The following is a 17,330-nucleotide window of genomic DNA, read 5'->3' on the forward strand; positions in this document are numbered from 1 at the left end:
GGAACTCTGCCCGGGGTGCAGAGCCTCCCACATGGCTTGACTTATTATTTTTACTTAAATATTTTTTTGATCAAAAGACCATGCCCTTAGTAATATGCACTTACCCCCCCAGTGTATCTGTTATCTAATAGCATTATGAGAGCAAGTCACTACTTCATGCCGACCTCCTGGAACTGCCGCTCGGCCACCCAGACCCACTTTGTCCACTAAGGTTTTTTGTGGCTATGGTAATGTATTATTATTATGTGTTTATTTAGCTGACACCTTTATCCAAGGCGACTTACAGAGACTAGGGTGTGTGAACTTTGCATCAGCTGCAGAGTCACTTACAATTACATCTCACCCGAAAGACGGAGCACAAGGAGGTTAAGTGACTTGCTCAGGGTCACACAGTGAGTCAGTGGCTAAGGTGGGATTTGAACCGGGGACCTCCTGGTTACAAGCCCTTTTCTTTAACCACTGGACCACACAGCCTCCAATCTAGCACTATTCTGACTCTAGTCAATTCTATTCTAACTATGGTCATTTAGCTCAATGGTGACTCTGGTCATGTAGCTCAATGGTGACTCTGGTCATGTAGCTCAATGGTGACTCTGGTCATGTAGCTCAATTTTGACTATGGTCAGGGCGGCAGTGTGGAGTAGTGGTTAGGTCTCGGGACTCTTGACTAGAAGGTCGTGGGTTCAATCCCAGGTGGGGGACATTGCTGCTGTACCCTTGAGCAAGGTACTTTACCTAGATTGCTCCAGTAAAAATCCAACTGTATAAATGGGTAATTGTATGTAGAAAAATAATATAATTGTATGTAAAAATAATGTGATATCTTGTAACAATTGTAAGTCGTCCTGGATAAGGGTGTCTGCTAAGAAATACAGTGGCTCTCAAAAGTATTCACCCCCCTTGGACTTTTCCACATTTCATTGTGTTACAACATGGAATCAAAATGGATTTAATTGGGAGTTTTTGCCACTGATCAACACAAGAAAAGTCCATAATGTCAAAGTGAAAAATAAAATCTACAACTTGTTCTAAATTAATTACAAATATAAAACAGAAAATAATTGATTGCATAAGTATTCACCCCCTTTGCTATGACACACCTAAATAAGCTCTGGTGCAACCAATTGTCTTTAGAAGTCACATAATTAGTTGAATGGAGTCCACCTGTGTGCAATTAAGGTGTTTCACATGATTTCAGGTTAAATACACCTGTCTCTGGGAGGTCCCACAGTTGGTTAGTACATTTCCTAACAAAAACTACATGATGAAGATGAAGGAACATTCAAAGCAAATCCGGAATAAGGTTCTTCAAAAGCACCAATCAGGGGTAGGATATAAGAACATTTCCAAGGCATTGAATATCCTCTCAGAGCACAGTAAAGTCCATTATTAAGAAATGGAGAGAATATGGCACAACTGTGAATCTGTCTAGAACAGGCCGTCCTCAAAAACGGAGTATCCGGGCGTATAGGGCACTAGTCAGGGAGGCCACCAAGAGGCCTATGGCAACTCTAAAGGAGTTACAGTGTTCCACGGCTGAGCTGGGAGACACTGTGCATATGGCAACAATAGCCCGGGTGCTTCACAAAACTGGCCTTTATGGGAGAGTGGCAAAAAGAAAGCCATTGTTGAAAAAAACTCGCATCAAATCTCGGCTAGAGTTTCCCAGAAGGCATGTGGGAGACTCTGAGACCAAGTGGAAGAAGATTCTATGGTCTGATGAGACCAAAATAGAGCTTTTTGGCCTCAACGCTAAGCGCTATGTTTGCCACTGATCAACACAAGAAAAGTCCATAATGTCAAAGTGAAAAATAAAATCTACAAATTGTTCTAAATTAATTACAAATATAAAACAGAAAATAATTGATTGCATAAGTATTCACCCCCTTTGCTATGACACACCTAAGTAAGCTCTGGTGCAACCAATTGTCTTTAGAAGTCACATAATTAGTTGAATGGAGTCCACCTGTGTGCAATTAAGGTGTTTAACATGATTTCAGGTTAAATACACCTGTCTCTGGGAGGTCCCACAGTTGGTTAGTACATTTCCTAACAAAAACTACATGATGAAGATGAAGGAACATTCAAAGCAAATCCGGAATAAGGTTCTTCAAAAGCACCAATCAGGGGTAGGATATAAGAACATTTCCAAGGCATTGAATATCCTCTCAGACCACAGTAAAGTCCATTATTAAGAAATGGAGAGAAAATGGCACAACTGTGAATCTGTCTAGAACAGGCCGTCCTCAAAAACGGAGTATCCGGGCGAGAAGTGCACTAGTCAGGGAGGCCACCAAGAGGCCTATGGCAACTCTAAACGAGTTACAGTGTTCCACGGCTGAGCTGGGAGACACTGTGCATATGGCAACAATAGCCCGGGTGCTTCACAAAACTGGCCTTTCTGGGAAAGTGGCAAAAAGAAAGCCATTGTTGAAAAAAACTCGCATCAAATCTCGGCTAGAGTTTCCCAGAAGGCATGTGGGAGACACTGAGACCAAGTGGAAGAAGATTCTATGGTCTGATGAGACCAAAATAGAGCTTTTTGCCCTCAACGCTAAGCGCTATGTTTGCCACTGATCAACACAAGAAAAGTCCATAATGTCAAAGTGAAAAATAAAATCTACAAATTGTTCTAAATTAATTACAAATATAAAACAGAAAATAATTGATTGCATAAGTATTCACCCCCTTTGCTATGACACACCTAAATAAGCTCTGGTGCAACCAATTGTCTTTAGAAGTCACATAATTAGTTGAATGGAGTCCACCTGTGTGCAATTAAGGTGTTTCACATGATTTCAGGTTAAATACACCTGTCTCTGGGAGGTCCCACAGTTGGTTAGTACATTTCCTAACAAAAACTACATCATGAAGATGAAGGAACATTCAAAGCAAATCCGGAATAAGGTTCTTCAAAAGCACCAATCAGGGGTAGGATATAAGAACATTTCCAAGGCATTGAATATCATCTCAGAGCACAGTAAAGTCCATTATTAAGAAATGGAGAGAATATGGCACAACTGTGAATCTGTCTAGAACAGGCCGTCCTCAAAAACGGAGTATCCGGGCGTATAGGGCACTAGTCAGGGAGGCCACCAAGAGGCCTATGGCAACTCTAAAGGAGTTACAGTGTTCCACGGCTGAGCTGGGAGACACTGTGCATATGGCAACAATAGCCCGGGTGCTTCACAAAACTGGCCTTTATGGGAGAGTGGCAAAAAGAAAGCCATTGTTGAAAAAAACTTGCATCAAATCTCGGCTAGAGTTTCCCAGAAGGCATGTGGGAGACTCTGAGACCAAGTGGAAGAAGATTCTATGGTCTGATGAGACCAAAATAGAGCTTTTTGGCCTCAACGCTAAGCGCTATGTTTGCCACTGATCAACACAAGAAAAGTCCATAATGTCAAAGTGAAAAATAAAATCTACAAATTGTTCTAAATTAATTACAAATATAAAACAGAAAATAATTGATTGCATAAGTATTCACCCCCTTTGCTATGACACACCTAAATAAGCTCTGGTGCAACCAGTTGTCTTTAGAAGTCACATAATTAGTTGAATGGAGTCCACCTGTGTGCAATTAAGGTGTTTCACATGATTTCAGGTTAAATACACCTGTCTCTGGGAGGTCCCACAGTTGGTTAGTACATTTCCTAACAAAAACTACATCATGAAGATGAAGGAACATTCAAAGCAAATCCGGAATAAGGTTCTTCAAAAGCACCAATCAGGGGTAGGATATAAGAACATTTCCAAGGCATTGAATATCCTCTCAGAGCACAGTAAAGTCCATTATTAAGAAATGGAGAGAATATGGCACAACTGTGAATCTGTCTAGAACAGGCCGTCCTCAAAAACGGAGTATCCGGGCGTATAGGGCACTAGTCAGGGAGGCCACCAAGAGGCCTATGGCAACTCTAAAGGAGTTACAGTGTTCCACGGCTGAGCTGGGAGACACTGTGCATATGGCAACAATAGCCCGGGTGCTTCACAAAACTGGCCTTTATGGGAGAGTGGCAAAAAGACAGCCATTGTTGAAAAAAACTTGCATCAAATCTCGGCTAGAGTTTCCCAGAAGGCATGTGGGAGACTCTGAGACCAAGTGGAAGAAGATTCTATGGTCTGATGAGACCAAAATAGAGCTTTTTGGCCTCAACGCTAAGCGCTATGTTTGCCACTGATCAACACAATAAAAGTCCATAATGTCAAAGTGAAAAATAAAATCTACAAATTGTTCTAAATTAATTACAAACATTAAACAGAAAATAATTGATTGCATAAGTATTCACCCCCTTTGCTATGACACACCTAAATAAGCTCTGGTGCAACCAATTGTCTTTAGAAGTCACATAATTAGTTGAATGGAGTCCACCTGTGTGCAATTAAGGTGTTTCACATGATTTCAGGTTAAATACACCTGTCTCTGGGAGGTCCCACAGTTGGTTAGTACATTTCCTAACAAAAACTACATCATGAAGATGAAGGAACATTCAAAGCAAATCCGGAATAAGGTTCTTCAAAAGCACCAATCAGGGGTAGGATATAAGAACATTTCCAAGGCATTGAATATCCTCTCAGAGCACAGTAAAGTCCATTATTAAGAAATGGAGAGAATATGGCACAACTGTGAATCTGTCTAGAACAGGCCGTCCTCAAAAACGGAGTATCCGGGCGTATAGGGCACTAGTCAGGGAGGCCACCAAGAGGCCTATGGCAACTCTAAAGGAGTTACAGTGTTCCACGGCTGAGCTGGGAGACACTGTGCATATGGCAACAATAGCCCGGGTGCTTCACAAAACTGGCCTTTATGGGAGAGTGGCAAAAAGAAAGCCATTGTTGAAAAAAACTCGCATCAAATCTCGGCTAGAGTTTCCCAGAAGGCATGTGGGAGACTCTGAGACCAAGTGGAAGAAGATTCTATGGTCTGATGAGACCAAAATAGAGCTTTTTGGCCTCAACGCTAAGCGCTATGTTTGCCACTGATCAACACAAGAAAAGTCCATAATGTCAAAGTGAAAAATAAAATCTACAAATTGTTCTAAATTAATTACAAATATAAAACAGAAAATAATTGATTGCATAAGTATTCACCCCCTTTGCTATGACACACCTAAATAAGCTCTGGTGCAACCAGTTGTCTTTAGAAGTCACATAATTAGTTGAATGGAGTCCACCTGTGTGCAATTAAGGTGTTTCACATGATTTCAGGTTAAATACACCTGTCTCTGGGAGGTCCCACAGTTGGTTAGTACATTTCCTAACAAAAACTACATCATGAAGATGAAGGAACATTCAAAGCAAATCCGGAATAAATTTCTTCAAAAGCACCAATCAGGGGTAGGATATAAGAACATTTCCAAGGCATTGAATATCCTCTCACAGCACAGTAAAGTCCATTATTAAGCAACGGAGAGAATATGGCACAACTGTGAATCTGTCTAGAACAGGCCGTCCTCATAAACGGAGTATCCGGGCGTATAGGGCACTAGTCAGGGAGGCCACCAAGAGGCCTATGGCAACTCTAAAGGAGTTACAGTGTTCCACGGCTGAGCTGGGAGACACTGTGCATATGGCAATAATAGCCCGGGTGCTTCACAAAACTGGCCTTTATGGGAGAGTGGCAAAAAGAAAGCCATTGTTGAAAAAAACTCGCATCAAATCTCGGCTAGAGTTTCCCAGAAGGCATGTGGGAGACTCTGAGACCAAGTGGAAGAAGATTCTATGGTCTGATGAGACCAAAATAGAGCTTTTTGGCCTCAACACTAAGCGCTATGTTTGCCACTGATCAACACAAGAAAAGTCCATAATGTCAAAGTGAAAAATAAAATCTACAAATTGTTCTAAATTAATTACAAATATAAAAAAGAAAATAATTGATTGCATAAGTATTCACCCCCTTTGCTATGACACACCTAAATAAGCTCTGGTGCAGCCAATTGTCTTTAGAAGTCACATAATTAGTTGAATGGAGTCCACCTGTGTGCAATTAAGGTGTTTCACATGATTTCAGGTTAAATACACCTGTCTCTGGGAGGTCCCACAGTTGGTTAGTACATTTCCTAACAAAAACTACATCATGAAGATGAAGGAACATTCAAAGCAAATCCGGAATAAGGTTCTTCAAAAGCACCAATCAGGGGTAGGATATAAGAACATTTCCAAGGCATTAAATATCCTCTCAGAGCACAGTAAAGTCCATTATTAAGAAATGGAGAGAATATGGCACAACTGTGAATCTGTCTAGAACAGGCCGTCCTCAAAAACGGAGTATCCGGGCGTATAGGGCACTAGTCAGGGAGGCCACCAAGAGGCCTATGGCAACTCTAAAGGAGTTACAGTGTTCCACGGCTGAGCTGGGAGACACTGTGCATATGGCAACAATAGCCCGGGTGCTTCACAAAACTGGCCTTTATGGGAGAGTGGCAAAAAGACAGCCATTGTTGAAAAAAACTTGCATCAAATCTCGGCTAGAGTTTCCCAGAAGGCATGTGGGAGACTCTGAGACCAAGTGGAAGAAGATTCTATGGTCTGATGAGACCAAAATAGAGCTTTTTGGCCTCAACGCTAAGCGCTATGTTTGCCACTGATCAACACAATAAAAGTCCATAATGTCAAAGTGAAAAATAAAATCTACAAATTGTTCTAAATTAATTACAAATATTAAACAGAAAATAATTGATTGCATAAGTATTCACCCCCTTTGCTATGACACACCTAAATAAGCTCTGGTGCAACCAATTGTCTTTAGAAGTCACATAATTAGTTGAATGGAGTCCACCTGTGTGCAATTAAAGTGTTTCACATGATTTCAGGTTAAATACACCTGTCTCTGGGAGGTCCCACAGTTGGTTAGTACATTTCCTAACAAAAACTACATCATGAAGATGAAGGAACATTCAAAGCAAATCCGGAATAAGGTTCTTCAAAAGCACCAATCGGGTAGGATATAAGAACATTTCCAAGGCATTGAATATCCTCTCAGAGCACAGTAAAGTCCATTATTAAGAAATGGAGAGAATATGGCACAACTGTGAATCTGTCTAGAACAGGCCGTCCTCAAAAACGGAGTATCCGGGCGTATAGGGCAATAGTCAGGGAGGCCACCAAGAGGCCTATGGCAACTCTAAAGGAGTTACAGTGTTCCACGGCTGAGCTGGGAGACACTGTGCATATGGCAACAATAGCCCGGGTGCTTCACAAAACTGGCCTTTATGGGAGAGTGGCAAAAAGAAAGCCATTGTTGAAAAAAACTCGCATCAAATCTCGGCTAGAGTTTCCCAGAAGGCATGTGGGAGACTCTGAGACCAAGTGGAAGAAGATTCTATGTTCTGATGAGACCAAAATAGAGCTTTTTGGCCTCAACTCTAAGCGCTATGTTTGCCACTGATCAACACAAGAAAAGTCCATAATGTCAAAGTGAAAAATAAAATCTACAAATTGTTCTAAATTAATTACAAATCTAAAACAGAAAATAATTGATTGCATAAGTATTCACCCCCTTTGCTATGACACCTAAAGAAGCTCTGGTGCATCCAATTGTCTGTAGAAGTCACATAATTAGTTGAATGGAGTCCACCTGTGTGCAATTAAGGTGTTTCACATGATTTCAGGTTAAATACACCTGTCTCTGGGAGGTCCCACAGTTGGTTAGTACATTTCCTAACAAAAACTACATCATGAAGATGAAGGAACATTCAAAGCAAATCCGGAATAAGGTTCTTCAAAAGCACCAATCAGGGGTAGGATATAAGAACATTTCCAAGGCATTGAATATCTTCTCAGAGCACAGTAAAGTCCATCATTAAGAAATGGAGAGAATATGGCACAACTGTGAATCTGTCTAGAACAGGCCGTCCTCAAAAACGGAGTATCTGGGCATATAGGGCACTAGTCAGGGAGGCCACCAAGAGGCCTATGGCAACTCTAAAGGAGTTACAGTGTTCCACGGCTGAGCTGGGAGACACTGTGCATATGGCAACAATAGCCCGGGTGCTTCACAAAACTGGCCTTTATGGGAGAGTGGCAAAAAGAAAGCCATTGTTGAAAAAAACTCGCATCAAATCTCGGCTAGAGTTTCCCAGAAGGCATGTGGGAGACTCTGAGACCAAGTGGAAGAAGATTCTATGGTCTGATGAGACCAAAATAGAGCTTTTTGGCCTCAACACTAAGCGCTATGTTTGCCACTGATCAACACAAGAAAAGTCCATAATGTCAAAGTGAAAAATAAAATCTACAAATTGTTCTAAATTAATTACAAATATAAAAAAGAAAATAATTGATTGCATAAGTATTCACCCCCTTTGCTATGACACACCTAAATAAGCTCTGGTGCAGCCAATTGTCTTTAGAAGTCACATAATTAGTTGAATGGAGTCCACCTGTGTGCAATTAAGGTGTTTCACATGATTTCAGGTTAAATACACCTGTCTCTGGGAGGTCCCACAGTTGGTTAGTACATTTCCTAACAAAAACTACATGATGAAGATGAAGGAACATTCAAAGCAAATCCGGAATAAGGTTCTTCAAAAGCACCAATCAGGGGTAGGATATAAGAACATTTCCAAGGCATTGAATATCCTCTCAGAGCACAGTAAAGTCCATTATTAAGAAATGGAGAGAATATGGCACAACTGTGAATCTGTCTAGAACAGGCCGTCCTCAAAAACGGAGTATCCGGGCGTATAGGGCACTAGTCAGGGAGGCCACCAAGAGGCCTATGGCAACTCTAAAGGAGTTACAGTGTTCCACGGCTGAGCTGGGAGACACTGTGCATATGGCAACAATAGCCCGGGTGCTTCACAAAACTGGCCTTTATGGGAGAGTTGCAAAAAGAAAGCCATTGTTGAAAAAAACTCGCATCAAATCTCGGCTAGAGTTTCCCAGAAGGCATGTGGGAGACTCTGAGACCAAGTGGAAGAAGATTCTATGGTCTGATGAGACCAAAATAGAGCTTTTTGGCCTCAACGCTAAGCGCTATGTTTGCCACTGATCAACACAAGAAAAGTCCATAATGTCAAAGTGAAAAATAAAATCTACAAATTGTTCTAAATTAATTACAAATATAAAACAGAAAATAATTGATTGCATAAGTATTCACCCCCTTTGCTATGACACACCTAAATAAGCTCTGGTGCAACCAATTGTCTTTAGAAGTCACATAATTAGTTGAATGGAGTCCACCTGTGTGCAATTAAGGTGTTTCACATGATTTCAGGTTAAATACACCTGTCTCTGGGAGGTCCCACAGTTGGTTAGTACATTTCCTAACAAAAACTACATCATGAAGATGAAGGAACATTCAAAGCAAATCCGGAATAAGGTTCTTCAAAAGCACCAATCGGGTAGGATATAAGAACATTTCCAAGGCATTGAATATCATCTCAGAGCACAGTAAAGTCCATTATTAAGAAATGGAGAGAATATGGCACAACTGTGAATCTGTCTAGAACAGGCCGTCCTCAAAAACGGAGTATCCGGGCGTATAGGGCACTAGTCAGGGAGGCCACCAAGAGGCCTATGGCAACTCTAAAGGAGTTACAGTGTTCCACGGCTGAGCTGGGAGACACTGTGCATATGGCAACAATAGCCCGGGTGCTTCACAAAACTGGCCTTTATGGGAGAGTGGCAAAAAGAAAGCCATTGTTGAAAAAAACTCGCATCAAATCTCGGCTAGAGTTTCCCAGAAGGCATGTGGGAGACTCTGAGACCAAGTGGAAGAAGATTCTATGGTCTGATGAGACCAAAATAGAGCTTTTTGGCCTCAACGCTAAGCGCTATGTTTGCCACTGATCAACACAAGAAAAGTCCATAATGTCAAAGTGAAAAATAAAATCTACAAATTGTTCTAAATTAATTACAAATATAAAACAGAAAATAATTGATTGCATAAGTATTCACCCCCTTTGCTATGACACACCTAAATAAGCTCTGGTGCAACCAATTGTCTTTAGAAGTCACATAATTAGTTGAATGGAGTCCACCTGTGTGCAATTAAAGTGTTTCACATGATTTCAGGTTAAATACACCTGTCTCTGGGAGGTCCCACAGTTGGTTAGTACATTTCCTAACAAAAACTACATCATGAAGATGAAGGAACATTCAAAGCAAATCCGGAATAAGGTTCTTCAAAAGCACCAATCAGGGGTAGGATATAAGAACATTTCCAAGGCATTGAATATCCTCTCAGAGCACAGTAAAGTCCATTATTAAGAAATGGAGAGAATATGGCACAACTGTGAATCTGTCTAGAACAGGCCGTCCTCAAAAACGGAGTATCCGGGCGTATAGGGCAATAGTCAGGGAGGCCACCAAGAGGCCTATGGCAACTCTAAAGGAGTTACAGTGTTCCACGGCTGAGCTGGGAGACACTGTGCATATGGCAACAATAGCCCGGGTGCTTCACAAAACTGGCCTTTATGGGAGAGTGGCAAAAAGAAAGCCATTGTTGAAAAAAACTCGCATCAAATCTCGGCTAGAGTTTCCCAGAAGGCATGTGGGAGACTCTGAGACCAAGTGGAAGAAGATTCTATGGTCTGATGAGACCAAAATAGAGCTTTTTGGCCTCAACGCTAAGCGCTATGTTTGCCACTGATCAACACAAGAAAAGTCCATAATGTCAAAGTGAAAAATAAAATCTACAAATTGTTCTAAATTAATTACAAATATAAAACAGAAAATAATTGATTGCATAAGTATTCACCCCCTTTGCTATGACACACCTAAATAAGCTCTGGTGCAACCAATTGTCTTTAGAAGTCACATAATTAGTTGAATGGAGTCCACCTGTGTGCAATTAAGGTGTTTCACATGATTTCAGGTTAAATACACCTGTCTCTGGGAGGTCCCACAGTTGGTTAGTACATTTCCTAACAAAAACTACATCATGAAGATGAAGGAACATTCAAAGCAAATCCGGAATAAGGTTCTTCAAAAGCACCAATCGGGTAGGATATAAGAACATTTCCAAGGCATTGAATATCATCTCAGAGCACAGTAAAGTCCATTATTAAGAAATGGAGAGAATATGGCACAACTGTGAATCTGTCTAGAACAGGCCGTCCTCAAAAACGGAGTATCCGGGCGTATAGGGCACTAGTCAGGGAGGCCACCAAGAGGCCTATGGCAACTCTAAAGGAGTTACAGTGTTCCACGGCTGAGCTGGGAGACACTGTGCATATGGCAACAATAGCCCGGGTGCTTCACAAAACTGGCCTTTATGGGAGAGTGGCAAAAAGAAAGCCATTGTTGAAAAAAACTCGCATCAAATCTCGGCTAGAGTTTCCCAGAAGGCATGTGGGAGACTCTGAGACCAAGTGGAAGAAGATTCTATGGTCTGATGAGACCAAAATAGAGCTTTTTGGCCTCAACGCTAAGCGCTATGTTTGCCACTGATCAACACAAGAAAAGTCCATAATGTCAAAGTGAAAAATAAAATCTACAAATTGTTCTAAATTAATTACAAATATAAAACAGAAAATAATTGATTGCATAAGTATTCACCCCCTTTGCTATGACACACCTAAATAAGCTCTGGTGCAACCAATTGTCTTTAGAAGTCACATAATTAGTTGAATGGAGTCCACCTGTGTGCAATTAAAGTGTTTCACATGATTTCAGGTTAAATACACCTGTCTCTGGGAGGTGCCACAGTTGGTTAGTACATTTCCTAACAAAAACTACATCATGAAGATGAAGGAACATTCAAAGCAAATCCGGAATAAGGTTCTTCAAAAGCACCAATCAGGGGTAGGATATAAGAACATTTCCAAGGCATTGAATATCCTCTCAGAGCACAGTAAAGTCCATTATTAAGAAATGGAGAGAATATGGCACAACTGTGAATCTGTCTAGAACAGGCCGTCCTCAAAAACGGAGTATCCGGGCGTATAGGGCAATAGTCAGGGAGGCCACCAAGAGGCCTATGGCAACTCTAAAGGAGTTACAGTGTTCCACGGCTGAGCTGGGAGACACTGTGCATATGGCAACAATAGCCCGGGTGCTTCACAAAACTGGCCTTTATGGGAGAGTGGCAAAAAGAAAGCCATTGTTGAAAAAAACTCGCATCAAATCTCGGCTAGAGTTTCCCAGAAGGCATGTGGGAGACTCTGAGACCAAGTGGAAGAAGATTCTATGTTCTGATGAGACCAAAATAGAGCTTTTTGGCCTCAACTCTAAGCGCTATGTTTGCCACTGATCAACACAAGAAAAGTCCATAATGTCAAAGTGAAAAATAAAATCTACAAATTGTTCTAAATTAATTACAAATCTAAAACAGAAAATAATTGATTGCATAAGTATTCACCCCCTTTGCTATGACACACCTAAAGAAGCTCTGGTGCATCCAATTGTCTGTAGAAGTCACATAATTAGTTGAATGGAGTCCACCTGTGTGCAATTAAGGTGTTTCACATGATTTCAGGTTAAATACACCTGTCTCTGGGAGGTCCCACAGTTGGTTAGTACATTTCCTAACAAAAACTACATGATGAAGATGAAGGAACATTCAAAGCAAATCCGGAATAAGGTTCTTCAAAAGCACCAATCAGGGGTAGGATATAAGAACATTTCCAAGGCATTGAATATCCTCTCAGAGCACAGTAAAGTCCATTATTAAGAAATGGAGAGAATATGGCACAACTGTGAATCTGTCTAGAACAGGCCGTCCTCAAAAACGGAGTATCCGGGCGTATAGGGCACTAGTCAGGGAGGCCACCAAGAGGCCTATGGCAACTCTAAAGGAGTTACAGTGTTCCACGGCTGAGCTGGGAGACACTGTGCATATGGCAACAATAGCCCGGGTGCTTCACAAAACTGGCCTTTATGGGAGAGTTGCAAAAAGAAAGCCATTGTTGAAAAAAACTCGCATCAAATCTCGGCTAGAGTTTCCCAGAAGGCATGTGGGAGACTCTGAGACCAAGTGGAAGAAGATTCTATGGTCTGATGAGACCAAAATAGAGCTTTTTGGCCTCAACGCTAAGCGCTATGTTTGCCACTGATCAACACAAGAAAAGTCCATAATGTCAAAGTGAAAAATAAAATCTACAAATTGTTCTAAATTAATTACAAATATAAAACAGAAAATAATTGATTGCATAAGTATTCACCCCCTTTGCTATGACACACCTAAATAAGCTCTGGTGCAACCAATTGTCTTTAGAAGTCACATAATTAGTTGAATGGAGTCCACCTGTGTGCAATTAAGGTGTTTCACATGATTTCAGGTTAAATACACCTGTCTCTGGGAGGTCCCACAGTTGGTTAGTACATTTCCTAACAAAAACTACATCATGAAGATGAAGGAACATTCAAAGCAAATCCGGAATAAGGTTCTTCAAAAGCACCAATCGGGTAGGATATAAGAACATTTCCAAGGCATTGAATATCATCTCAGAGCACAGTAAAGTCCATTATTAAGAAATGGAGAGAATATGGCACAACTGTGAATCTGTCTAGAACAGGCCGTCCTCAAAAACGGAGTATCCGGGCGTATAGGGCACTAGTCAGGGAGGCCACCAAGAGGCCTATGGCAACTCTAAAGGAGTTACAGTGTTCCACGGCTGAGCTGGGAGACACTGTGCATATGGCAACAATAGCCCGGGTGCTTCACAAAACTGGCCTTTATGGGAGAGTGGCAAAAAGAAAGCCATTGTTGAAAAAAACTCGCATCAAATCTCGGCTAGAGTTTCCCAGAAGGCATGTGGGAGACTCTGAGACCAAGTGGAAGAAGATTCTATGGTCTGATGAGACCAAAATAGAGCTTTTTGGCCTCAACGCTAAGCGCTATGTTTGCCACTGATCAACACAAGAAAAGTCCATAATGTCAAAGTGAAAAATAAAATCTACAAATTGTTCTAAATTAATTACAAATATAAAACAGAAAATAATTGATTGCATAAGTATTCACCCCCTTTGCTATGACACACCTAAATAAGCTCTGGTGCAACCAATTGTCTTTAGAAGTCACATAATTAGTTGAATGGAGTCCACCTGTGTGCAATTAAAGTGTTTCACATGATTTCAGGTTAAATACACCTGTCTCTGGGAGGTCCCACAGTTGGTTAGTACATTTCCTAACAAAAACTACATCATGAAGATGAAGGAACATTCAAAGCAAATCCGGAATAAGGTTCTTCAAAAGCACCAATCAGGGGTAGGATATAAGAACATTTCCAAGGCATTGAATATCCTCTCAGAGCACAGTAAAGTCCATTATTAAGAAATGGAGAGAATATGGCACAACTGTGAATCTGTCTAGAACAGGCCGTCCTCAAAAACGGAGTATCCGGGCGTATAGGGCAATAGTCAGGGAGGCCACCAAGAGGCCTATGGCAACTCTAAAGGAGTTACAGTGTTCCACGGCTGAGCTGGGAGACACTGTGCATATGGCAACAATAGCCCGGGTGCTTCACAAAACTGGCCTTTATGGGAGAGTGGCAAAAAGAAAGCCATTGTTGAAAAAAACTCGCATCAAATCTCGGCTAGAGTTTCCCAGAAGGCATGTGGGAGACTCTGAGACCAAGTGGAAGAAGATTCTATGTTCTGATGAGACCAAAATAGAGCTTTTTGGCCTCAACTCTAAGCGCTATGTTTGCCACTGATCAACACAAGAAAAGTCCATAATGTCAAAGTGAAAAATAAAATCTACAAATTGTTCTAAATTAATTACAAATCTAAAACAGAAAATAATTGATTGCATAAGTATTCACCCCCTTTGCTATGACACACCTAAAGAAGCTCTGGTGCATCCAATTGTCTGTAGAAGTCACATAATTAGTTGAATGGAGTCCACCTGTGTGCAATTAAGGTGTTTCACATGATTTCAGGTTAAATACACCTGTCTCTGGGAGGTCCCACAGTTGGTTAGTACATTTCCTAACAAAAACTACATCATGAAGATGAAGGAACATTCAAAGCAAATCCGGAATAAGGTTCTTCAAAAGCACCAATCAGGGGTAGGATATAAGAACATTTCCAAGGCATTGAATATCTTCTCAGAGCACAGTAAAGTCCATCATTAAGAAATGGAGAGAATATGGCACAACTGTGAATCTGTCTAGAACAGGCCGTCCTCAAAAACGGAGTATCTGGGCATATAGGGCACTAGTCAGGGAGGCCACCAAGAGGCCTATGGCAACTCTAAAGGAGTTACAGTGTTCCACGGCTGAGCTGGGAGACACTGTGCATATGGCAACAATAGCCCGGGTGCTTCACAAAACTGGCCTTTATGGGAGAGTGGCAAAAAGAAAGCCATTGTTGAAAAAAACTCGCATCAAATCTCGGCTAGAGTTTCCCAGAAGGCATGTGGGAGACTCTGAGACCAAGTGGAAGAAGATTCTATGGTCTGATGAGACCAAAATAGAGCTTTTTGGCCTCAACACTAAGCGCTATGTTTGCCACTGATCAACACAAGAAAAGTCCATAATGTCAAAGTGAAAAATAAAATCTACAAATTGTTCTAAATTAATTACAAATATAAAAAAGAAAATAATTGATTGCATAAGTATTCACCCCCTTTGCTATGACACACCTAAATAAGCTCTGGTGCAGCCAATTGTCTTTAGAAGTCACATAATTAGTTGAATGGAGTCCACCTGTGTGCAATTAAGGTGTTTCACATGATTTCAGGTTAAATACACCTGTCTCTGGGAGGTCCCACAGTTGGTTAGTACATTTCCTAACAAAAACTACATGATGAAGATGAAGGAACATTCAAAGCAAATCCGGAATAAGGTTCTTCAAAAGCACCAATCAGGGGTAGGATATAAGAACATTTCCAAGGCATTGAATATCCTCTCAGAGCACAGTAAAGTCCATTATTAAGAAATGGAGAGAATATGGCACAACTGTGAATCTGTCTAGAACAGGCCGTCCTCAAAAACGGAGTATCCGGGCGTATAGGGCACTAGTCAGGGAGGCCACCAAGAGGCCTATGGCAACTCTAAAGGAGTTACAGTGTTCCACGGCTGAGCTGGGAGACACTGTGCATATGGCAACAATAGCCCGGGTGCTTCACAAAACTGGCCTTTATGGGAGAGTTGCAAAAAGAAAGCCATTGTTGAAAAAAACTCGCATCAAATCTCGGCTAGAGTTTCCCAGAAGGCATGTGGGAGACTCTGAGACCAAGTGGAAGAAGATTCTATGGTCTGATGAGACCAAAATAGAGCTTTTTGGCCTCAACGCTAAGCGCTATGTTTGCCACTGATCAACACAAGAAAAGTCCATAATGTCAAAGTGAAAAATAAAATCTACAAATTGTTCTAAATTAATTACAAATATAAAACAGAAAATAATTGATTGCATAAGTATTCACCCCCTTTGCTATGACACACCTAAATAAGCTCTGGTGCAACCAATTGTCTTTAGAAGTCACATAATTAGTTGAATGGAGTCCACCTGTGTGCAATTAAGGTGTTTCACATGATTTCAGGTTAAATACACCTGTCTCTGGGAGGTCCCACAGTTGGTTAGTACATTTCCTAACAAAAACTACATCATGAAGATGAAGGAACATTCAAAGCAAATCCGGAATAAGGTTCTTCAAAAGCACCAATCAGGGGTAGGATATAAGAACATTTCCAAGGCATTGAATATCATCTCAGAGCACAGTAAAGTCCATTATTAAGAAATGGAGAGAATATGGCACAACTGTGAATCTGTCTAGAACAGGCCGTCCTCAAAAACGGAGTATCCGGGCGTATAGGGCACTAGTCAGGGAGGCCACCAAGAGGCCTATGGCAACTCTAAAGGAGTTACAGTGTTCCACGGCTGAGCTGGGAGACACTGTGCATATGGCAACAATAGCCCGGGTGCTTCACAAAACTGGCCTTTATGGGAGAGTGGCAAAAAGAAAGCCATTGTTGAAAAAAACTTGCATCAAATCTCGGCTAGAGTTTCCCAGAAGGCATGTGGGAGACTCTGAGACCAAGTGGAAGAAGATTCTATGGTCTGATGAGACCAAAATAGAGCTTTTTGGCCTCAACGCTAAGCGCTATGTTTGCCACTGATCAACACAAGAAAAGTCCATAATGTCAAAGTGAAAAATAAAATCTACAAATTGTTCTAAATTAATTACAAATATAAAACAGAAAATAATTGATTGCATAAGTATTCACCCCCTTTGCTATGACACACCTAAATAAGCTCTGGTGCAACCAGTTGTCTTTAGAAGTCACATAATTAGTTGAATGGAGTCCACCTGTGTGCAATTAAGGTGTTTCACATGATTTCAGGTTAAATACACCTGTCTCTGGGAGGTCCCACAGTTGGTTAGTACATTTCCTAACAAAAACTACATCATGAAGATGAAGGAACATTCAAAGCAAATCCGGAAT

Source organism: Acipenser ruthenus, unplaced genomic scaffold (genome assembly GCF_902713425.1).
Source record: "Acipenser ruthenus unplaced genomic scaffold, fAciRut3.2 maternal haplotype, whole genome shotgun sequence".
Lineage (NCBI taxonomy): Eukaryota > Metazoa > Chordata > Actinopteri > Acipenseriformes > Acipenseridae > Acipenser > Acipenser ruthenus.